The 25269-nt window shown below is 42.5% G+C and overlaps 1 protein-coding gene and 2 non-coding genes across 4 annotated transcripts in view; all 3 read right to left on the minus strand.

Annotated features, from left to right (window-relative positions):
- The window catches only part of LOC136848631 (ethylmalonyl-CoA/methylmalonyl-CoA epimerase-like), a 51190-nt gene extending 30848 nt beyond the window's left edge, over window positions 1-20342 (minus strand). The window contains exon 1 of one of the 2 annotated variants that reach the window (XM_067121028.1): window positions 20161-20342. The gene's annotated coding sequence lies outside the window, so the exon portion shown is untranslated. Of the gene's footprint in view, window positions 1-16810; window positions 16861-20160 lie in introns of those variants that run through there. The other variant, XM_067121029.1, reaches the window with a different exon arrangement.
- On the minus strand, window positions 11384-11502 carry LOC136848879 (5S ribosomal RNA). Its single transcript, XR_010856168.1, has one exon. It is a non-coding gene; the product is annotated as a 5S ribosomal RNA (ribosomal RNA).
- On the minus strand, window positions 12989-13092 carry LOC136848878 (U6 spliceosomal RNA). The gene has a single exon (XR_010856167.1). It is a non-coding gene; the product is annotated as a U6 spliceosomal RNA (small nuclear RNA).
- Window positions 20343-25269: the final 4927 nt, after the last annotated feature.

Raw genomic sequence — 25269 nt, forward strand, 5'->3', positions numbered from 1 at the left:
TGGGTTTGATTATTTTTATGTTTGTTCTGTGCCCCTTTACTACGAAAAGTGAAGTTTGGCGTTTAGGCTACGAGCTTCCCCCTCGGACCTATTCGCTTATTATCATGGCTTTATTATGCCTTAATTTTGTCCCTCACTTCTCTTAGCTTCTGGGAATCTTATTTTCATTGGTACTGTTACGGTTTTTTGCTTTGTTTTTGCAATTTAGTAAATTTTGTGAATTTTGTGTTCCCTTGCTGGTCAAGTGCGGTCTTGCTGTTTAGGCTACGTGGTTCCCCCTCGGGCCTATTCGCTTATTATTATGGCTTTATTATGCCTTATTTTAGACTCTCTCTTCTCTAAACTTATGGGAACATGATTTCCATTGGTACATTTAAGATTATTCACTTTACGTTTGACCTTGTGCTCGGATGCTTTTGAGTTTTGTTGATTATTTTGGGTACTTTCATATAACTGGAGGTTGGCCATTTCCCTTCACGTTCATGTCGTGTTGGGCCTGCCTATCCTCCTACATGTACCTTATAGTAATTTTCTGTTATATTATACATTTATTTTGGGTTGGTTAGTTAGCCTTTATCCCTCTCCTAGGCTTCCTTCCTTTGCATCGCCTCAGTTAGGTTAGCCTAGAGGTAGGCTATAGCTTTTTTCCCTTCAGGGAAAAAACATTAAGAGGGGGCGATCTCGATCTGTACGTATGAGTTTCATGTCTGCGATCTCGATCTGTACGTATGAGTTTTATGTCTGGTGCTTCCCTTTGTTTGGTTTTGACTTGGGTATATAGCCTACGTCCACCCTCTCCCTGTTTTGGCTTTTCACTTAGGCTAATGTTCCTGATAGGTTAAGCTGGAATAGCGAGGGTTTACCTGCGTAGCCTATCCTAGTTCAATCCTTCTTTGGGTTGCTTACCAACTATAATTTTTTTGTATCGAGAAACCCCTTCTTCCCCTTTTACCCATCCCTTTGCTCTCTCTCCCCTTGGTTCGTTTTCAAGGTTTGTTAACTTACCAAGGCTTGAGAGCACTTTATCCTTATTTTGTGCTGTAGCCTACACCCCCTCCCTCTGCATTGATTGGTTTGTCCCTCGGTGTTGAGTGTCTGACCTTATCGGTTGGCACCCCACCTAGGACCTAGAGGTGACCGGGAGTGCTCTCCCCACTCCTGTTCACACTCCATTTACCTTTCTTTGCTCTCCTGGCCGTAGAGGTTTTTGCCCTTCCTCCCCTTTTCTCTCGCTCTTGTCGTGCAACACAGCTCACATAGCGAGGGGACGTATGAGGATCTCTGGGCGCCCGGAGAGTGCTGTCCCACCCCTGGTCGCTACTTTGGGTTACCAACCTCCTGGCCTATCCTTCCCTCCCCTTCCTTTTACGTCGACTGTTTCCCTTCGTGGTGCTTCCTACCAGTCCGCACCTCGCTGTTGGGATCTCATACGAGGCCAGTTAGCGTTTTCCACCTAATTGTCTTCTGTTTTATTTGCTTTCAGCGTTCCCCCTCCATTTTGCTAACTACCTGTTCGGTTTTTCATTATCTTGTTGGGCGCTCTCCTTGCTTACCGCTCCGGCGGTTATAGTGTTCAGCGGTCGGTGTTTATCCCCCCCACCGCTATCACTTTGTTCAGGATATCTTCCTCTCTTGGCTCTGAGTGCGCCCACTTCCGAACAGTTCATAACCTTCCCACTATATTTGTATCCGTCAGATATTTTTAAAACATGGTCGCTCCGGAATGTTTCCATTGACTCTGTTTTTGTGTCTATGAGATTTGATCTGTTAGTCCGGTTTTCTCTCCGGTTTACTCCGGGGGTTTTCCTGGTCTGACTAGGCTAAGTCGCTGCTACGGTACTCTGCTCCGGCATCCGTTCCAGCATGCTCATATCTCATACGCTTTCAGCTGGTTTTGTCAAGTGCAGGAATGCTCCGCTATCCTGCAACAAGCCAGCAGTCACGGAGTCTGTAGTTCCCATTCCGGTGCGCGGTCTGTGTTGGAGAATTAATAGTTTGGCACCCGGAAGGTTGTGATGTACGCTATGCTCTCTCCGAGCAGGCTAGTTGATGAATCCGTAGGTTTCATATACACCTGTCGGTTTTACCTCCGCCAAACTCCGCCTCATATGGCTTTTTAATAGTCACTTTTTCGGTGTTTGGGCTTTCTCCGGGCAAGATTCTTGATGAATCGGTAGGTTTCGTATACACCTATCGGTTTTCCTCTGCCAAATTCCGTCTCATGTGACTTATTAATAGTTGCTCCTCCGGTGTTTGGGGTCCTAATTTTCCCCCTCCTGGAGGCCGGCCGCAAGTCTCGTAACTCTTCGCTTCACACCCTCTAGTCCGGGGTCAGCAGCTTCGGGCGAAACGTAGAGGCGGGAAATTCCTATGTCCTTTCGGTGGACATTTGTAATGTTCCTTTCCCCGGTGCCCAGATCTCAACGTGAGTTGCTGAAGAAGTTGCTGCCCCTTTGACTACCGGGGTCCAAGAGATGATCCGGTCCTCTTAAAATAAATTAGCTATTTTCGGAGGGTTTACTGAAGACGCTGCGGCCTTCAGTCTCGTTCTCGAACCTGTGAACATCATCCTGGAGCGATAAATAGGTGCGGGAATAAGTGAGACAAACGTTTTCCGCTTAGCTCGGGAATAAGTGAGACAAACTTTTTCCGCTTAGCTCTCTTCCTTCTTTTGCTTTTTTCCTTTAGGGGATTCGTTAGATCCTCATCCCTTTTGGACGGTTCCTGGTCTACCGTCCCTAAGGTGAAATCAGTCAAGAAAGACCTTTTTAAAACCCAGAAGACCCGCTCCGGGGCCCCCTTGAGGACGTCACGGATCTCTAGTCCGGTGCCGTCTACGAGTTAGGCCTCGTCTTCTGGAAAGGGACACGGCCCAAGCAGAGTAAGGCGGTTACCCCCTCCTTCCTTTGTTGCAGACTCTTTTACGGGTCTCCTTATATGGAGCTCGACATGAGGGTCATTGACAAACTATCAAAACTATCTAACCAACTATCTGCCTCATGGGTCCGTGCTTTCCCTTTCCCAGGAGCTTAAATCCCAAAGGGATTAATCTCAGGATTCATTAACAGCGGATCACCTGCAAAATCCTGCTCCGTTCGAATTCTACTCGTTCGGACACCTCCACCCCTTTTCCCCTTCGGTCTGGGAACCTTTGGCGCCTAACCCTTTATGCTTCCCAGCATGAAGGTACCCTTCTGTCGGGGTGTGGGCACACGGAGGTTGGCGGAATTGCATTTCTTCCCTTCCGGTCTGGTATCCCCTTATCTGGGTTTTGCCAGACTGGCAGAAGGGGCATGGTATCTATCTGACAAGATCCCTAAGGAAACCCTCATCTTGTTCTCTTTGAGAGACCTTCTACCCCTTGTGCTCCGAATGTAGCCCCTCTTTTCAACAGGCTTGTTTCGGAAGTAAACCACTGACACATCTCCGGGAGACAGATCCCACAGATACGTTCACAGTGAATCTTCTAACCCCGGACTACGCTTCTAATTTATTCAGCGTACAGCTCCCTAAGCTTCCGGAGTCGATTCCCAGAAGCTGAAACAAGATGTAAGGACAGGCTTGCCAGGTCCTGGAACTCTTTGACTTTAACGGAAACAATGTCTGTGGTATATAATGGCGGTTCGTTGTTTCGGGTCCTGAGAAAATCCCTCGTCAGGTTTTCTGCAGGACCTGTTTAATTTCATCACAGTCTGGATGGACAGCTGAAAACATATCTTTCGGCAGCCACGTTCCGCCTTGAGCCGAAAAGGCTTATGAACAGTTTCACCTGGGGAATTAATCTTTTCCCCAGGTGGGCGTTGTTAGTCTGTCCGGGCTACTAATGTTAATCAGAGCCTCCATTCTCGTTGGGGTCTCACCCTGGAGCGGAAACAATCTGAACTTGCCGGGCCCTATCCCAAGTCCGGCAAAAGTTCATGTAGTTAAGCGGCCCCCTGCTCAGGCAGTGGTGCAGGCTCTTCAGGTTCCTGCCCTGGTGACCGTCAGCCTCTCACTCCTAGCCTCCACCTCGATGTGTGCTGGTTCAGCCAACTTGCCCCTAGGACCACTTGCCGGGCCCTATCCCAAGTCCGGCAAGAAGTTCATGTAGTTCAAGCGCCCCCTGCTCAGGCAGTGGTGCAGGCTCTTCAGGTTCCTGCCCTGGACAACCGTCAGCCTCTCACTCCCAGCCTCCACCTCGATGTGTGCTGGTTCAGCCAACACATCAGTCCCCTAGTGGCTCCCCATATGTCTCCGCCTCCCCATATGTCTCTGCCAGGGTTTTCATTGCTTAATACGAAAACCCAAGGAAAGAATTTTTCACTAGGCATTTTACCAGAGGCACTGAGCCTCGGGGTTATCACAGGGGCAGGGAAGCATCCTGCTCCCCTCCGAGAAATTGGGAAGGCAAAGGCTCCAGGGGAGGCAAGCAAGCCTCCTCCCAGTGGTATTTCTCAGGTGGGCGGGAGGCTGTACCGTTTTCGGGGCCAGTGGAACTTCAGTCCCTGGGCCCAGAGTATAGTTATCAAAGGCCTGGGGTGGAGCTGGACTGTTTGTCCCCCTCCCCCAATCAGGTTCTGTCAGTTACCGGCCAGGGCTCTGGAGGACTTTGTGAAAGGTCTGTTAAGGAAACAGGCATTAAAGCCTTGTCAGGGCAGACTTTTTCAGTCTCCCAAAGAAGTTCCTTCCGCTGGAAAATATTTCCAGACTTGTCCCGTTTATATTCCTCATTCAATGCGACAAGTCTCGGTTGCTTACAGTCTTGTAGGTTCGGATCCTACTGCACCGTGGAGCCGTAACCACATCTATAGGCCTTTCCGACGCTTCCTATCACGTCTTAGTTGCAGGAAGGTTCTCTCCCTTCTTGGGATTCAGGCTCGGGGGCAGGCGTACCCCTTCAGGATCATGCCCTCCTCAATGCAGCCCCCAGAATCTTCGCCAGTTTGAACGATACCGTAGTTCAACAGCTCCGGTATTAGGTTATGCTAGCCACATATCTAGTCGCCTGGCTCATTTGGGCATCCAGCGTCGAGGATTGCCGGAGAGTGCCGGCCATTATAATCGGCTTTCTGGAGTCTCTGGGCTTCCAAGTACACAGGAAGGAATCCCACCTGATTCCGGAGGGTAGCCTTCAGTGGTTGTGAATCCAGTGGAAGTAGAAAGAGATAGCAAGGGCAACCAGGCATTTCATCAACACAAGCGTACCTCTCGCCGTGCCCAAGAAAAGGTCTTGGGCTCTCTTCAGTTTGCTTCAGTGACGGTTCTCCTTCTGAAGTCAAAGCTGGAGTTTATAAACGGGGTATGGCGGAGTCAGGGACGTGTCTCCCTGGTTCCTCCTATTTGAACAAGGGCCTCCGGCCTTGGGCAACAGTCAAGAGCTTATCGAAGTCAGTTCCTCTTCAGCTTCCCCCTCCGGCCTCAGTATTCCACACCGTCACCTCTCTGAGCGGGTGGGGTGGATATTTTTAGCTCCATGAAGTACATGGAACTTACTCGGCCGCGTTCCAACAGTTCCATATCAATGCTTTGGGGGGCTGTGGCAGTCTTCCTGCCCTTGGGAAAACTTCTTCCTCCCAGGAGGATTCATTTAAGGCTGGTTCTGAACAAAACAGCAATAGTGCGCTGCATAAACAAGTGGGTTTGGACTCGAATCGAATCAATCAGGTTATGGTTCAATCTTCTCCATAGCAAACAGACACAAGTGGCATCTGTCTGCCACCCTTCTCGTAGGGGTCCAAAAGGTCACTGCTTTTTCCCTATCCAGGGCCTCCCCTGGTGTCGGAATAGTCCTTAGACGGAGCGTCATTCAGGTAGTTTGCGATCTATTTCCGGACCTAGGAGTAGGTCTGTTTGCAACCCAATTCAGCCACAAACTATCTTGTTGTGCTCTCTCCACTGGACAGTGTCGTTAGGTTTGAACTGGAAGTTAGTTTATCTGTTCCCCGGTGAGCCTGTTATTTAAGTCCTTCACAAGTTCAGAACATTCAAAGGTTGATAAGTCTAGTAACTCCCAACGTGGAAGCCAGTTGGTTTCCAAACTTCTGGGGTTGAAACCAGGTGCTCCAAATCTCAAAAACTGCCACGATGGTATAAACTCAGCCTGTGCAGCCTCCTCAAAGTCCTGGTGCCCTGGCTTTGTGAAATTACAGTTTAGGGGAAACTGATATTGGTCCTGTTATTACTGTTTTCCTGAAATCAGACAAAGGATTCTACTCTACTGCAGTATGGTTCTGCAGTTAAGTAACTAGCACTCTTCACATAGTTTTTGAAGCTACAGTAATGATGCAGCCACATCGGCCCCGAGGAAAGTGTTTTGTTGAAATCAGACTCACAGGCCCTTAACTTTCATCCCTAAGGCCTGTGTTCGTCTGAGACCAGTACTCCGTCCACATTCGGTTTCCTGGTCTTTGAGTAATGTATCGGAGTTAGCTTCGGTAACCAACAATCATCTTGTTCTTACTTTCCTTGTTGGGGAAGACCCAAAATTTTAATCAGCTTAGCTTCTAGTGTTAGTATTCCTGTACTGTCTGCCCTGTCTAGCCAATCAACCAACCATTTTGGTTTCCCCACATCAGGGGTAGTGTTGTGAATTCCTCACCCTAACTTTCTAGCTAAAGTTGAAGGTCCTCATTTTCGGTGGTCACCTTGGAAAGTACTCCCCTTTCACAAGGTCTGTCTCTGTGCCAGTTTATTCCTTACAGGCTTATTTAGACAGGACCTCGCAATTTTGTCAGGCCCTCTCTTTATTAAAAAGGGGGTACTGTCATTGTGTCTGCTATTAGGCAGCAAGTTTTGTATTTTCTTAATACAAGCCTATTCAGGTTCAATTCCAAAGCTCATGATATTAGAGCAGTGGCCACTTACATTAATTATTTTCATTACATGAATTTAGAGGACCTTACTTAATGTTCAGGTAGAATTCTCCTAGTTTTCAACATCTCTATTTGAAATCTTTAGCAGTTATTCCCTTACAAGCAGTTCATTGTCTTTAATAGCATAAGAATGATATTTATTTCTCTGTTATTATTTCACCGGGTGACACGGGACCACGATCCAGAAAAAGGATTTTGACAAAGGAAAAATCTATTTCTGGGGAGGGGCCCGTGTCACCCGTGACCCACCCTGTTTTTCATTCTCTCCTCCCATGGTAAACATCATTCTAGTGGAATGGGTGCTAACATGGAATGCGGCTAGTATTGCCTTGTGTACAGTCCGCGAGTAGTGCATGGGCTTGTATCGGCACCTCTCTCGTTGGGACTTTTGACATTGGGAATCTTTATAGGGCAGGGTCCCGTGATTGTGACAATCTCACCCTTTACCATACACGACTCCATTTCTTGGAGCTTGCTCTGGGGGTAGTAACCCCAGCTTTACATTTAGCTTTTCTCTGGTATCTAGCAACGGAATTACCTAGAAATAAGTGCTGAATGGACTATTTCACCGGGTGACACGGGCCCCTCCCCAGAAATAGATTTTTCCTGTCAAAATCCTTTTTTTAGTATTTTAGTTTCGGGTATATATTTGGTGTTTGAATTATTAAAGCAAGCAGTTACATGCACTTTTTGAGGGGTCTCAAGTTCGCAAATTTTAGCTATTCATGGGCGGTTGTGGTCCCTAACGTCTGCGAATACCAGGGGTGTGCTGTAATGCTATTGCAGATACCAGAATTGCAAAATATAAACAGGAGAAAGATTTTTCACTGCATGAATTGTATACGAACAAACAGTGAAGAGTGCAGGGAGAAGCATCATATTATAATGAATGGGCAAACCCTAGAGGAGGTGACATTTTGTTTGAATTTGATTCAATGCAGCTTATGAGTACAGTATTTGGTCTGATGACCCTACACTAGAACTACTCTCATATGCACTGCCACTCTGCGATATGTTTAAAGATAAAAATGATAAACTGGTTATTATTACACACTAGCAATGGATAAAAATTGTTGGATGTCATAAAAAAGTTTATCCCTTTTAAAAAATTCCATGATGATATTAAATGTCAATGTCATCAGTATTTAAGATCAAAATGTGATTTTGCCTTCTCTTAGAAAACCATACACTTAGGATAGTCCATCAATATATACTTCATAATAAGGATGATATCACAAACCTCACAACACTGGTGGATAATATCCTGCAGTATGAACTTGCAAAGTTCAGGTAATATGAACTATCCCAAGTCTACTCGGCCAAATCTTGATCCCTCATTGCTACAGTTAGATAATAAGTCAGTCAACTGAGCAACTGATTCTCCGCTATTCCTAGGTTTCCAGAAATTAAAAAAAAATCCATTTGCCTTGTTTTTGTATGATGACCACTACTTTGTGTTTCCCCAGCCCCTTTGATAAAATAATTATGGAGTATGCCCAAACAGGAAAATGATATTTTAATGATAAAATAAAGTTTGTTCATACTTACCTGGCAGATATATATATAGCTGTATTCTCCGAAGGTCCGACAGAATTTCAAATTTCGCGGCACACGCAGTGGCCGGTCAGGTGGTTAGTACCCATTCCCGCCGCTGGGAGGCGGTATCAGGAACCATTCCCATTTTCTATTCAGATTTTCTAACGCCACTGTCTCCTGAGGGGAGGAGGGAGGGCAATATAAATATATATATCTGCCAGGTAAGTATGAACAAACTTTATTTTATCATTAAAATATCATTTTGTTCATGAGACTTACCTGCCAGATATATATATAGCTGAATACCACCTTTGGAGGGGGTAGAGACAGCCAAGAATTAGGAAAAAAACCAATTATTGGTAAAATTATTTTGGTTCCTTATCTGATAGCGTAGCTGACTGAGTGGTTACTGTCACTCTAGTCTGCTTCTGCTTTACTAGAGACCCCAGCGAGGTAGTGACCTATATAGCTGGCGACTTCTAGATGATCTGTCAACGGGGCGTGACCACAATGTGACTAGATCATAGCCCATACAAAGAGGACAAAAGAGCATTACTAACCACCTAACCAACACCTAAAGCGTTAGTTTGCAAAGGATTGGGAAGACTGCCTCCAGTAGTCGACCCAACAACCACAAAAACACAATTAAAAAGGGATAGGATCAGAGTTACCCCTGTCCCCAAGGTTGCTGAAGCAGCAATGTATGGTCCCAGCGAAAAAGCAATTTTCGTATGCTACCTAAACATCTTGCCAAGAGTGTGAGGCAAACACCGAATTGACTTCGCCAAAAATGTGGCACTAAAAATGTCACTGAGTACCATATTTTTCTTGAACACCATGGAGGTAGCAACTGCCCTCACCTCGTGAGCGTTAACTCTCAACAACTTGAAGTTGGAGTCGTCACAACTAGAGTGTGCGTCCTTAATGACGTCCCTAATGAAGAATGCCAGTGCATTCTTCGACATAGGTTTAACTGGTTGCCTCACAGAACACCATAAAACATCCAATGGACCACGAGAGTCCTGTGTTCTTTTAAGGTAGTACTTGAGAGCTCTAACTGGACATAGAACTCCCTCAGGTTCCTGTCCAATAAGGTCTGCTAAACCTTTAATTTCAAAGTGTCTAGGCCAAGGGTTAGAAGACCTATCATTCTTAGCCAAGAACTTAGGGCTAAAAGAATAGACAGCATTGTGTTCCTTGAAGCCCACATGACGGCCTCGAACTTCTCTCACTCTCTTCGCCGCGAGGAATGCCGTTTTCGAGTAACATCCTTAAGAGATGCAGAGTGGAGAGGCTCAAAAGGACTAAACATCAAAAACTTGAGCATTACGTCCAAGTTCCAAGCAGGAGAAATCAGCTGAGGAACCTTGGACGTCTTGAAAGAGCTCGTAAGATCGTGGAGGTCCTTATTGTCAGACAAAGCTAATCCTCTGTGTCTGAATACAATCGAAAGCATGCTCCGATAACACTTGATAGTCGGAACTGCTATATCGAGTTTTTCTCTTAAGTAAAGGAGAAAATCCGCAACCTGGCTCACAGTGATAGAGGAAGAGGAAAAGCCCTTCTTTCTACACCAACCTTTGAAGGTTGCTCACTTCGCTAGATATATCCTTTAGATGAAGAACCTCTGGCTCTAGCGATGGCCCGTGCCACCTGGCCAGAAAAACCCCTTCGCTCTGACCAAGTTTCGATAGTCTGAAAGCAGTCAGGTTCAGAGCGGGGAGATTCAAAGATATCTCGTGAAGTGGGTTTGTATGAGCAGGTCTGCTCTCATAGGAAGGGTCCTCGGGCGTCTACCAACCAGAAGAGAAACTCCGAGAACCAGTGGTTCAAGGCCAAAACGTGGGGATGAGAGTCATCCTCGTCCCTTGTGAGGCCGCGAACTTGCGTATGACTTCTCCCAGAATTTAGAACGGGAAAAAGGCGTAAACATCTATTCCCGTCCAATCCCAGGAAGAGCAACTATCGCAACTGCCCCAGGGTCGAGTACAGATGAGCTTTATAGAGGAGCCTCGCTGTTCTTGAGGTCGTGAAAATATCCACAAGATGGTGACCCCAAAATTTCCAAAAATCTTGGCAAACCTCCTGATGAAGGGTCCATTCCTTCGGCAGGAGTTGATGGCGCCAACAGAGCAGGTCTGCTCGAACATTTTCGACCCCTGCAACAAAACTTGTGAGAATCGAAATGTTGCGAGCATAGGCTCAAAGAATAATCTCTCTTGCAAGGCTGAACAGGGAACAAGTAGTATTGTCCGAGTTTGCTAGAACTACACGATTGCAAACTTGGACCTCAAGAATTGGCGAGCTAAAAGATAGCCGCCAAATCTTTGAAGTCGATGTGCCAGGACACCTGTTCCTCTCTCCAGGTTCCTAACACTTCCTCTCCTCTAGTGTTGCCCCCCCAACCTGTTGACGACCCGTCGGAAAACAACACTAGGTTGGGGTTCAGAAGCTTGAGGGAGATCCCTTTCTGCAATTCCGTTGGATCGAGCCACCACCACAGATTCTCTTTATATAAGGAAGAATTCTCAATTCCTCTTTCAAGTCTTCCTTGCTTTGTCAGTTCTCCAACAAAAAGAACTGAAGAGGCCTGAGATGCAGACTCCCCAGAAAACAAACTTCTCCAGCGAGGAAATGGTCCCCAGCAGACTCATTCCTTCCTTCACCTAGCATGTTTCCTTTTCCAAGAAGGCCGAAACTTTTTCGTACATAGAAGTTGCCGTTCTTGCGACGGAGACTCTATAAAAGCCGCTGAATAGATCTGAATTCCCAGACACAATGGACAGTGAGGGGATCAGCTGCGACTTCTCCACAGACCAGAAAATCCCAGGGACTTCACGAGTTGCAGAGTCAACTGAAGGTCCTCCAGATACCTTCGCCCGACGACGCCGAATCAACCAGTCGTCCAAGTAGAGTGAGATCCTGACGTGCGACAGATGCAACTGCATCGCAACGTTTTTCATGAGACGTGTAAACACCCTCGGAGCAAAATGTGACGCCAACAGCATCTGGTGTTCCCAGGCGGTCAACCATCCAAGTACTGACCAGACCCAACGTTGCTTAACTTCGCTGATCGGACGAGAAGCGGTGTTTTCAACGTGGTATGGCCGTTGTGCAGAGTCCAAAGCAGAGAGCCCTGAACTGGTACGTCTAGTCCCCAAGACAACCTGAGATACTTCACGAACGTGGATGAATTGGGGCGTGAAGATAAGTATCTTGGAGATCCAAAGATACCATCCAATCCCCGGGATGAAGGGCTCCTAGTATTGACTGCGAGGTCTCCATCTTGAACTTTTCCTTCCGGACCAAGTTGTTCGACCTGTTGACGTCCAAGACGGGTCTCAGCCTACTGAAAGTTTCGGGACTAGAAACAATCTGTAGTAAAATCCCGGGAACACCGAGTCAAGATCTGTTCCACTGCTCTCCCGCTCGAACATCTGTTCGAGCAGGTCAAACAATTTTCTGTTTGACAGGAAGGCAGTTGGGAAACAAAAAAACAAAAGAGGAGACAGGAAGGGAATCAAGTAACCTCTCTCTAACAGTAGGAGGGACCAAACGTCTGCCCCTCACTCTTTCCAGGCTTGTGCAAAATGAAGCCTGGTTGCAAAGGGAGTCTGGAGATGAAGGAGTCACTTGCTACCTCTCTTGGAAGTGACATTCCTTCGGGAAAAAAAACTCTCTCTCTCATTGGTGCGGTCTCGTGTTGCTTCCCATGGAAGCCCCTTTGTTATGCAAACATTTAGCTTTCGTTTACTTTTTGTATCTGAGATCGGTGCAAAAAGCGTTATGAAGATGCAGTTTGAATGTCGATAACTTTAGTTTTGAGAAAAACGATATTTTTGCTTCTCTGTGTATTTATTTGCTTGCCGTTACACAGTTTGATGTTTTTATGACATAATGAAAAGCCAAAAAATAGACCTGCAAAGTAATATAACTTCGCTAAATGAAGCGAGTGTCAAAACACGGCTGAGGTTGGCCAGCGCGACGTTTTACTTAGTCAAGCTCTGAGCTGCTACTGACTGACTGCCACTGACTGCCCTGCGGCATTCCTGTCTTTCAGCTGATGCGTATATGTCCACAGGGTTGCCATAGATCGCATTAGATATTATTTCATAGCTAAAAGGAAATTACCACCGATATACTGACAATATCATTACATTATATGAAAAATGTAATTTGACTATGATAGGTTACTGTTTTGTTTATAACTTCTAACTGTGGCGAACTTTTAAATAAAACTTTCTGAGAAGATAGTCAGGATATGTATGATGCCATATATAAAATATCCCAGAAAATTTTATTTCCGATTTTTTCACAAACGCTCCCCTTAAGACAAAGACAACTGCGAAGGTGGAGAGAGAGGAGCCGACGGTTGAAAAGTCTCAGGAAACAGATCCTTAAGAAAAAGCCAGAGTCTGATAATCAGAGGAAGAAGAAGACGAAAGAAGTTTCTCTTCATACAAAGGCTGTGACGAAAGAGGATGTTCTTCCGCAGCTGGTGGGTCTTGGAGTGAGTGGAGAAAGTAGTTCCGATTCGCCCGATACGTGGCGGGAACTCCCACAACGAAGAAGTCGTCAACTAGAGTACGTATAGTAAACATAAAAATGTGGAACGCTTCACGATTAGCGTGTCATCCTTGCGCAAGAGCCATGCTAATCTTCTCTGTATCGTTCCAATTAGTATATGTACTGCCGAAGCAAGTACTGGCTAAATTAAGAAGGACATCAGATGTTGAAGCGGGTAGTTGTGCGACATGATGAACAACTGGAGCGTGTCAACACAGACTTGAAGCTATACGGCGGCGAAAGCGAGCGCCGAGCGTCATGGCGTGACGCGCGAGAGGCTCCGTGGCAAGTACTAGAAGAGAGTCACAGCGTGGCGCGCGGCGTCATGGCTAGGCGCGCGCCGAGGCGCCAAGGTGAGGAGCGCGTGAAGCGTGAGAAGCGCACGAAGAGCAAGACGCGCTCCTGGCGCGAGACAAGAGAAAAGGCCAACACCTCAACTCGGGAAGACGAATAGGAAGCCACTAAACACTCTCTCTAGACGACAGACGCTCTGTATCGTTCCCAAAGCGGGAGACGAAGGTGAAAGTCTGTACCTCTTAACAGGCAGATTCGAATCTTGAAAGGTTCATGAGAGCATCCAGCTGTTGTTGCAAACCCAACAAAATCTTACGCGTTGGAGAAGCCACTCTCTCGGGAGAAGGGCTGAACCTGAGAGAAGGAAAGGGGCGAGAGACGTATACTTCCTTCCACAGGGGAAGAAGCTCTAGCCCTTGCCTTAGCGCGACAGGGGGGTCGAGTAGAGTGATCATTCGAAAAACACTTTATTCTCTTCTGCAGAGGAATATCCACGCAACTTTCGGGGAAGAGTACAAACGTCTAGAGGAAGAGGACGTGAAGCGTCCTCTCCTCTAAGCTTCTCTTAAGAGGGCGAGAGTCCAACCAGAAGCTCCAACCCCGAGGCGGGGAGGACGTGTCGGAGGATGAGAAGCAATCCTTCAGGATGCGTGCCTGAGCACGATCCCTGGCAGCCTGGGTAGCGTCATCAGGACCTGCCGAAGGGACGCCAGATCGGTGGGAAGCCCCGTAACCCTCATGCGGCTTTCGACATGCCCCCTCCTGGTCCTGGGAGTTCGACAGAGGTCCAGGCCTAGAGGCATTATAGGGCCGATCTGACGCCCCCTCCACAACACTAGGGGCACTAGCACTAACACTATGCGTTTGAATTGCATTCACTTTAGTTTCAAGAGCACGCATTGACTCCACACGAGAGCCAGGGAATTACCTTCTGCAGCAACAAACTACAGGGTTAGTAATAAATTTACTACAGGGTTACTAGTAGGAGAAAACCTGACTGTCCAACTAAGGATGCACTCTAGGAGGAAGATTTCCTCAGCCTATCACGCTCCAATTTAAGCATATAGGCTTCATATTTCTTCCACTCACCCTCAGACAATCCCACACATTCATTACCGATTATCATAGAGCATTGAACACCCTTACATATCATACATAAAGAGTGAGGAACTATCAAAGTCTTCGATAGCCTCACCTTACATTCACCCAAGCTACAGACTCGATAGCTAGAGGTAAGACATCTTAATTATAAGAAAAGTCAAAAGCAAAATCAAAAACGGTCCACAAAGAGCGTATGCCAAGTCACAGATCCAGTCGAATACCAAAAACAACCAAAATACTTAAGTGACAACAAATTTCGAAATCCAAAGGCGGAGGAACTGACAAGTGTTGACAGTCCGCGACAGAGAAAATCTGAATAGAAAATGGGAATGGTTCCTGATACCCGCCTCCCAGCGGCGGGAATGGGTACTAACCACCTGACCGGCCACTGCGTGTGCCGCGAAATTTGAAATTCTGTCGGACCTTCGGAGAATACAGCTATATATATATCTGGCAGGTAAGTCTCATGAACAAACTCATTTTTTGGGGAGGGAGGAGGGTGTATGAAATTGAATTTCTCCAACAGGAGTGGTCTTAATGTACAAATCTCAAATTGAGCACTCAGAAAAAAATGTATTAAACTTTAAAGGTAATTTTGCATGGTCAGAAAAATACATGGAATTTTAAAGGTAATTTGTATTTTCCCTATGTATACAAGCTAAATCCTTTCATGTAGTAGTCTTTGTTTCCGAAGGGAAAAATTTCAATAGTCATAGTAAGTCCCCGCCCCTTCTCACCTATGCCATATGCCAGCACTTTTTCTTTCCACAACAGGGACCATGTGGGGTGGCTCAGTTGGTAAATTATCATGGAATGCTCTGGTTTGTATACCTAGGAAAACTGGATAAGATGCAGTCTATGGAGAAGCAATGGACAAATATGCAAACAAAATTATATTACCATATGCCTGCAATATGGCAATGCACTTTTTACTTTTAAAAGTCATATTTTTAACAATTTTAAATTTTTCCCTTCAGAAACAAAGACCATTGCCTTCTATGTAGGAGACTTACATACACCTTAGGTGGGACTCAAGATGAATCTCCACTTGCAAATACCACTTTCCAGTCATGATGCAGAGCAAGGGACCAATGAATCCTGTAACTACCTACACAATCGAGCATAAGGATGAGATTGATAAGGCCTTGAGCTAAAGTGAATTGTCTATACTCACACTAGGAAAACTTCTGACAACCAAGTGCTGCCAAATAGAAAGAGCAGCACATGTCAAAGGACAGCAACCATCTGCAGCAATTATAAACAGATGGGTTCAGGTGACAGCTTTACTAACCAACCCCCACCAAGTTAAAAGGAAGAACAGAGGGAGTTACACCTTATAAGCATTTTGTGAGGTGGAGAGTTCAGGGGTAACTCCCTTGAGAAAGATCCTGTTGTGCAACAACCATACAAGATTCTCTCTGATCTCCCTGCACATGGAGTAAGCAGCATGGGAGAACCACTTGAAGCTGATCAGTGCTGTTTCAGTTGTCATTTAAGCAACTGAAGCAGGCATAGAGGGGGTCACTTGTGCAGGACAAGCTTCCTCAAATATTGCAGGTGGCTGAGATCTGCCAAAATGAAGGTCGATCATAGGAAAGAGTACCAGGGTGATTTGTCTGCTCCTTGAGGATAACACCCAATTCTTCCAGTTTATGGGATATTGATTACTCATATGAATTGCTAATTGTAAGTCCTATGGGATTTCTCTTAAAAGGCCTTCTTGGACTTCTTTTCTTCTTCCTATGGACGAAAGCAAAGATGATATGGAGAAGGGCAAGGAAATCTTGATGATGGCAATGAAGAGGAGGATGAGAAAGGAAAGAACTTGTTTTCTTCTCCTTATCCACAGTCCATGTCTTACTCTCTTCTGAGGGAGCAGCAATAGTTGATGACCTAGGAGATCTTCCTCTGGAAGGAAGGCCACTACTGGAAGCTTAACAGCATTGAGCTCCTAGCATTTGCAAGGAACTTAGTAGTGAAGGTAAAATAATCCATAGAGCAAGATGGCAGCTGAACTAAAGGTGTCATGACTGCAAACTGAAGTGGGTTTCTTCAGAAATGCCTAACTTTCATACTGTACATGAATAAAATAACATCTGGCCATAGGTGTGTGAATAAAAGGTTATTTTAATGATTTCTTGCATGTGAATTTTATCTTATGGCACTTTCGGCCATTCAGCATTTAAGACAGTGAAAAGTGGGAGTTGCATTGGTAGGACAGCAAGATAAAGAGATCCAGAAAACAAAGGATCCCACATAATCTATGAAACTTATAACAAAACAACCAAATTTTTTGTGCAAACAAAACACAACTTATAACAAAAACACTTGTTCAACTCGAAAGTCAGAAGGAGAAAAGTAAGACCCTCACCTGACAACAGACAAAGAAAAACTGCTTGAAAATAGCAAGTGGATGAGAAGTATTTCCCCTACTCACCCTCATAACCAGCATGTTAACCCACCTTGTTGCCAAGTTCAACAACCATTTCCAACTTGCACCAAAGGATATACCTATATAAAAGAAAACGGCTTTTAATTTACAGGAACAAAAATCTTCAGGCTATCCAATGTGAAGTACAGCAGCATAATCCCCTCTGCTATTAGGAGTCCCACCTCCACAGAGCTTTGTTTGACTCACAAAAGTCAGACACAGTGATTTAGAAAAGGAGGGACAAATACAGTATAGGGTATACAGTACAGCCTACCACTAAAATTTAAAAGGAAGGAATATGTTGTTTTCCATGCTAAGAGTGATAACAAAGGGCCCAACCCCCTTGCCAGTTACGATCCAGCGTGCAGGGTTAGATCAAGATGCAGTAAGCTATTTCACTTTTACTGTTTATGGCACTCTAGGTCAGGTTTGGACTGGAAGGGAAAGCTTCCTGGGCAGGCCAGGCCCAATGACCAAGGTAAAATTAGCTTACAGGGTGTAAAACTGGAACGCATCCCTGAACGCTAATTGGCTTTGTCTAATCTTTATGCTTATTCTAATGACTGGTACAGTAGTCTAGCCTATAATTATAATTGTCCGCTACACCCAAAATACTTGTCTTGTGCTTTAAGCCTGTGCATGAGGCTATAAAACAGACCAGGGTAAAGTTTGTTTCTGGTCTGAACTCCAATTCCACGAGGGTTAGTACTAAACACTGTGAAACCGTGATTCATCTACACTGTTTTGCTATGTTTAGTACTTGCCCCCAGTGGGTCAGATGTCCCTAAGGACTTACAACAAATCCTCAATTATTTACAAATATTTAATTCGGTAAAATTTTATTAGCTGCCAATATAAAATAATACCATGTAACCTAGGAGTGTTTAATGGTTACAATTTTGCCGTATTAGCTATGGAGGGGGAGGTGGGCCATTATTGTCTTACCTTACAAGTCGTAATTTGATGAAGAGCTCTTTTCAAAAATGTAAGTTACAGTTACATATCATCTATTGGCAACTTATAAAATAATACCTTTTATTCTTTATTGTGATAAATATCAGTTTGCAGGAATTATGTATAGAGAATGTGTGGTAGATCTAAACCGGCTGTCTGCGCTGAGCTAGGCTATGGCAGTTGACGTTTTTCTATAGAACTTTACCTGCTGAACAAGAATTTAAAGTAATATTTTGTTGTTAGGCTGTAATTAAGCAGTAAATTATCTTAGAACTGGTGGGGTATAACCCTTTCGAGAATAGCTAACAGTAAGGGGGACCCGTTGGGAATTCAGGGTTTTTGGTGGGGTAAATAACTTGGGAAAAGGTTTGGGTACCTTACTGTTGTATTTCCTATTATATATATCATTTGGAACACGAAAAAAAGCGTAAAAAGAAGGGTGAATAAATGGATAGCAGGAGCCGTTCCAAAGGCACTTTTCATACATTACTAGTACTACTGATTCTAAGCGTTAACACGCATGTGCTAGCTTTCAGTTCACCAATCAGCAGCTGCAGGTTTCCTGCGGTTAGCAAGAGCAGCGAGAGACTGGCAATTGACGTTTTCCCCGAGTTATTTGACTTGCTGAACAAGAATTTAAAATAATTACCTCTTGCCAGAACATATAAGCTTGCCAGAAATCTTTAAAAATGCAGATAAGGCGCGCAGCGCCACTCTGCCACGGCGACCTAAAGAGGCCACCCAAGTTGAAAGCGGAAATGGTAATGTTTTGTTTCTTGTTTAAGAAAGCTTCAAATAGTGTGCATAGGAGCTAGACTATGGCAATTGACATACTTCTATGTTATTTTACTTGCTTTACAAGAGTTTAAGGTAATATTTTGCCGGTCGGCTGCTGCTAAACTCTAATTGGTAATTCTAAGCCGGCTGTCCGCGGTGAGCTAGACTAGGGCAATTGACGTTTTTCTATGTTATTTTACTTGCTTTACAAGAATTTGGCGTAATATTTTGTCGGCCGGCTGTAACTAAACTGTAATTGACCTTTGAAGACTACATGACTTGAATTACCTAACGGGGGTAGGTCTAAGTCGGCAGTCAGTGGGCGAGCCCACCACCCCCTCCATGGCTACACGGCAAAAATTGTAACCAGTAAACATCCCTACGATAATGTTAGGTTGGTATTTTTAGGGGTGTTTACTGGTTACAATTTTGCCGTGTTAGCTATGGAGGGGGTTGGTGGCTCGCCATGACTGCCGGCTTAGACCTACCCCACGCTAGGTAATTCAAGTCGTGTAGTCTTCAAAGGTCAATTACCGTTTAGTTACAGCCGGCCGATAAAATATTACTTTAAATTCTTGTAAAACAAGTAAAATAACATAGGAAAACATCATCTGCCATAGTCTAGCTCACCGCGGACAGCCGGCTTAGAATTACCCTCTAATTTACCCTAGAGCTGTGTGCAACCCACTGGTACAGACATGCAGTTTTCAAGGGTCAATTACATTTTAGTTACAGCCGATTGACAAAATATTATTTTACATTCTTGTTCAGCTGGTAAAATAAAATAGGAAAATGTCACTTGCCATAGGCTAGCTCACCGCGGACAGCCGGCTTTGAATTATCCAAAGGCTAATCCTAGACCAGTTCCTGTTGGTGCTATTCACTTGTTTGTGAGGTAATTCTATATATTAGCTCTGCGCCTGTTTTTACGTTTTCAACTGGTTCTTTCTACACTTTTAGGGGTTCTGATACTGGCAGTGCATCTGTCGGTTATCAGCCAAATGGAATGTCCCTTCACCGTGTTTAGTACTGGCCCGGGGGGTGGTACCCATACATTAACAAGTTACTGCACTTGCCGGGCGGGATATGAACCGTTCGAAACAGACGTACCAGTGCTCTGTCTTGTGAAGATCGCGTATGGAAACCCCTTGTTGGATCGAATTCAGGGGTTAATTACATATTAATTACACTCGAGCGCCAAAAATTAAAGGTAAATTCATAATTAGGAACCAAAAAACTGTAGAAAAAGTTAAGTTAGAAGGCAGTCGCCGCCGCGGAGCTACTATATAGTTCTACCGTTTATGGCTTCATACCTCGTAAAACCGAGGTTTACCAGTGGGTCTTAGGGCCCGCCTATAGATCAAGGGGGACAGAGTGAACACAAAAACCAGTAGTTGACTAACATTATTGGTAAAAAATGCACAGGCTAATGCAGTCAAAAGACCCCCAAAAGACACTGTCCTTATATATGGCTAGACATTATTAAAGTATATATTTACCGTCTATCCTAGCCTAATTCTCAATAATCTGGACCCCGTAAGTCGGACAGAAAGTTTGCTATAAAATTTGCTAGGCTGGGTGAAATCTGACGTATTTTATACTCTTCAAACAAAGTTTTTGACATTTAAGTACACAAGTATCTTAACTTACCCTTTCTAAGGGTATCTATACTAAAAGATCCGCGTGTCACTACAATTCTAACAATCAACAGACGACACCGGTTTCCCAGGTAGATCGCTTCGTGAAACAGCTGATGTCCTTAGTCCTTACGCAAATGGTTACTTAACTAAGGTGCTTAGATGACTGCTGTTGCATTTATGATTCCACCATCTGGAGAGTAATGTGTCAAAGTAGCGTTTTCGATTCTTGTTTTTCATTTATTTTGTAATTTGAAAGCGGAACAAACAGGGTACTTATGAAATGCCGTAATTATATAACTATGAACACTATATATTTCTAAAATGTAATCTTTTTTCCTAAGCTGTTTTTATGGCGTGGTTATCGGCTTCATATACTTAAAGTAATAACTGTGTTACTCAACCAAGAAACTATGTACCACACATTTGTGTGTTTAGTATCATTTGGCATAATTATATAATAATATGTAGTCTCCGTTACTAAGAAGCTTGGCCGACTGACAGCTTAGGTACATTTAACAGACTAGGTATTCGTAAATATATCTTGATCTGCATTTGATATGTACCTTATCTGTTGGCATTTCCTTTTTATATTGTTCGTTTTTATGTTCTACTGTTTTTTTTTTTTTTGCCGGGGGGGAAGGTAAGAATAGTAGTTAAGACGAAGGATGAACCATGTGGCAACACTGGTGGGCGTAGTCTTCGTTATGGTATTAAACTGTAGTTATTTGGTTTACTCAAAGGATAAAAGTTTAGCACAAGTGAACAGGGATATACAGGTCTCAAGGAAGGGTTCTCAAATTGAGACAAATCAGTGAAAAGTGAACAGTTATGCGTTTTGAGAAGCAGTTATGACAAATATAATGAAACTTTAAGAGGCAGGTGATAGTACGAAAGGGCAATAACATTCTGAGGCGTAATTGAAAGGGACGGGTTGTTATGGCAACGATCACTGTTCAGTCCAGAGAGGGTATTTTGCCCAGGTTTTAGTCTTTATTCAGAAATTGGACAATAATGCGGGGATAGGGTGTATATATATATATATATATATATATATATATATATATATATATATATATATATATACTGATTCACGAAGTTATGGAACGTGATTATGATATGTATAAATAAAGGCAAATGCGGCGAAGGAAAAGTGAAACACTTTTCCTTCATGGCATTTGCCTTTATATATATATATATATATATATATATATATATATATATATATATATATATATATATATATATATATATATATATATATATATATATATATATCACACATTACCACAGGTGAAAAATAAGAAACGGGGTGTAGGTCCTACACCCCGTTTCTTATTTTTCACCTGTGGTAATGTGTGATAAATGAATCACGTACAAAAGTGATAATAATCATCATATATATATATATATATACTGTACATACATACATATTCCACCAAACACAATTATACCTTGTACTTTAGAACTACTAAGGACCGTTAGTATATTTTCTATCATCACTCACTTTGGATCAGTACATTCCAAATTTGATTACTTAATATGTTTTATATAAAGTCATATTTAAACAAAATCACTTGAATTCTTTATTTCTAAAACAGAACTCTAAATTCTTTACTGAGTCCCGACAAAAGTAGAAGTTATTCTCACTGAAAGGAATATAAAATTAATATCTAATCAATTATTATAATTATGATTATAAGATACTTAAGTTTTAAATGAAAATGGTGATGGACAGGACCCTTTATTTATATTAATCATCCCTATGTGACTTCCATTTCCGCAGCTGTCATGTCAACAACAACAATACGCAATGGATGTACTATCGAGTTGGCCACCCGAAAATGGTATCAAGCTGCGTGATATTGTCCAAGAATCAGATTTACTACCCGATGGCGACTTAGTAGATCTTCTCGATGAAGAAAAATGCGTAAGTTTGGTCCGTGTGCCTGAACAAAATCCAAAGGAATGTACCCTTAGATTTGTCAGCAAATGCATTGGCAGTGGCAAACCGAAAGACTGGTCTGGTGACAGTGCATGTATGGCCCAGAAGAGAAAGCTTTTAAGTGGTTTAAAAATTCTATCAGAATCTCGAGTTATGGAAATATGCCTTGGAATTCACGAAGAATATTATACAACAGTCCATGGTGCTCTTATGGGTGACTTTGGAGATTCTAAGATGTACGTCAACGAAGTGAAGTTCGATACCCCTCAAGATGCCGTTTTTATAAAATTGAAGGGGTTGTGTATTGACGATTCGGTCTGGGTTTATAGCTTACATGTTGCAGTAACCTTGGAGACTCGGCTTCAAAGACCAGACCTATGTCTTAATGGGGGCCAGTTTAGTAAAGAGCATTTGTCATCCGTTTTCAAAGATAAAGGAGTTCAGTTGTCAAAAGACGCAGATAAATTTCGTCAGATGCTCGAGGGATTTAACAGTGGGATTGGTGACCACAACAATAAGTTTTTAAGTAGTAATCCTATGACCTTAATGTCCATGATGTATGGTGCAGGAAAAAATAAACATTTTTCGAAGGAATATGAACTAGATTGTAGGAATGGTAACAAATATGAGGAAAAAGAAAACTTGACAGACAGTAAAGACAATGTACAAATGCCCAAGATCTTTTCTCTAATTGAAAATTGCTTGTCTAGTGAAAAGGGAAATGACTTCTCCTCTGGTATAAGGAAAGAATGTAAATTTAACAACCAGAATAAGGAACATGATTTGAAACTGAATACACAGACCTGTATGAGTGACATGATTCAAAAAGATCAGTTTTTGGAGGGTGAAATAAAGAACACTGCAGGAATATCACAACCCATGACAAATATTATTGACCAATTACAGGCTCTTTCTTGTGGTGACAGATCATTTACAAATGACCGGAGTAAATATAGGTCAGTAATTGACATGCTTTCAACTTCCAGTACAGTCTCAGGTTATTTATTAAATTCTGCTGGCAGTAACAACATATTGCATAAAAGTGAAACAAATGGGGAAAACAGTGGATATTCAGGATGCAAATGTAATAGGGATAAGGAGGATTACAATGAAATTAGCAGTCTAGTTGATGAAAAATTAGCAGCATTGGAAGAGAGGTTGTTAAAAAAAATTGAGGAAAAATTTGAAGAACACTCCAAGAATGAGGGGTTAAGGCTAAAGAAAATTGAAGAACTTTTATCCAGAATAAGTGAAAAATTATGAAATATGGACAAGTTTATGTACAGTAATGCCGTGGGTTACTGTAGTGTTAAAATTTTTTTCTTTTCGCTGAAAAGCTGTACTGTACAAAATATGAAAGTATTTCATAAGTGCTGAAATTTTGTAGGTGAAAAATTGAGAAATGCTTCAGTAGCTATAATATAAACAATTAAAGTATAAGAGACCATGCTTTGTATTTATGCCATTTTGAAGTACATGAATGCATAATGTTATAATAAAATGTATTTTGTCAACATTCTTTTCTTCTACCATTTTATAGTAAAAGATATATTAGCAGTTTACAGTTAGTTTACAATGGTAAGATGAATTCTGACTTTAGTGCTTATAGTGTTGAAAACAAGCATAAGCTTTTCTTAAATTCTTATAATTTTAGATTTCTATTAATATTAAATCTTCAGTTATTTTATAATTTTTGTGTGCACAGTATTTGGTAGGTAAGCTTTATAACTCATTGCTAAACATATACTTCTTGACTTCACAATATGCATATTGTGAAACAAAATGTGTCTAGAATTCGTATTCCTTTGTACCTAAATTCCTCTCACCTCACATGATTTGACACATTAGCCTATGTATTTTTTCAGAGTTAGATTAGGCTGGCATTCTTGGGTAGGTTAGGTAGGTATATGTGAACACAGTTAGGTTAAATGCCAGTATCTACCAGCCCTTTGAGGACAAAATACCAAAATCAAATACATTGCGTGTATCACAGTATGTTTAGGTGTACTGTCCTAAGATCCTGAGATTTGAAAATTTTATACCATAAAAATCTCCGTTATAAAAGACAACACCATTAGTTTACTGTATTTTACAATTAATTTATTTATCCACTGAAATAGGAGACCAAACTTGAACTCTTGACAGCTGACTGAATTGAAGGTTTTTAAGTTTCCATCTTTTTGTGTTATTTCACCATTTTGTCATATTGCTGAATACGTTAGAGTCCCAGTGCCTAGGCTGACCCCAGGATTTTATAAGTCCTTTCACCATCCAAACTTGAATTGGAATTTATTAAGTTTTAGTACCTGTAAGTGACATTGTCACTGGTAGCAGGTATGTGTTCTTTCATGCATCAAAATAATTCACTATGTTGTTTGATTTCATGATTAAAAGACTGCTTTGGCTTGATTAGGCTTCCCATGTGATTTACTCTCTAGTTTCATAATTCTTTGATTTCTTCGTGTATAAAGTTGGTAATTAGTATTCTGTTTTTTATCACCATTCACCTTTGTTCAAGCTTCAAAAGACTGCATGTGCATAGCTATATAGCTGTTGAACTGGGGCTGTCAGTAGTCTTTTGAAATCATGTTGAGTGAAGTGCTATTCATTGATGTTGTGCCTTTTAGCATCTTTTCTTTCACCCCTCCCCTATCATAGTAATGTAATTAACCTGATATCGTAATTCAGTATTTTTTTTTTTTTTTTTTTCATTTCTGTTACAATGTCCCTTTAGCTTCAGAAAAAGCTTGAGCTTAAGGTAGTATTTCATATACCATATATTTTTTTTTTTTTTTATTAAAGTAGAAATTATTTCTGAATGTTAGTTCAGGGGTAATCATACCTCTTGCCCTATGGAAACAATCTTATCCTTATTCAGGTAACTTATCCTATAAAGCTCTCACAATATGATGCAACAATTTTGACCATATGTAGTCATAACATCACATATAACGTTTTACTCATTTTATCCTATGAAGCTCTTACAGTATGTTACATTTTATTCATAATTTCACATATATTAATTTTATCTTATAAAGCTTTCACAAAGCAGCACTAATTTTGCCACATTCAGACATGATTTCACATATACTCACACAATGTGAGTCATGACCTCATATACACTCACTATTTATCCTTTAGTTCTCACAATATGGCACTGAAATTTGCCAACATTTA

Source organism: Macrobrachium rosenbergii, chromosome 19 (genome assembly GCF_040412425.1).
Source record: "Macrobrachium rosenbergii isolate ZJJX-2024 chromosome 19, ASM4041242v1, whole genome shotgun sequence".
In the NCBI taxonomy this organism is placed as follows: Eukaryota; Metazoa; Arthropoda; class Malacostraca; order Decapoda; family Palaemonidae; genus Macrobrachium; species Macrobrachium rosenbergii.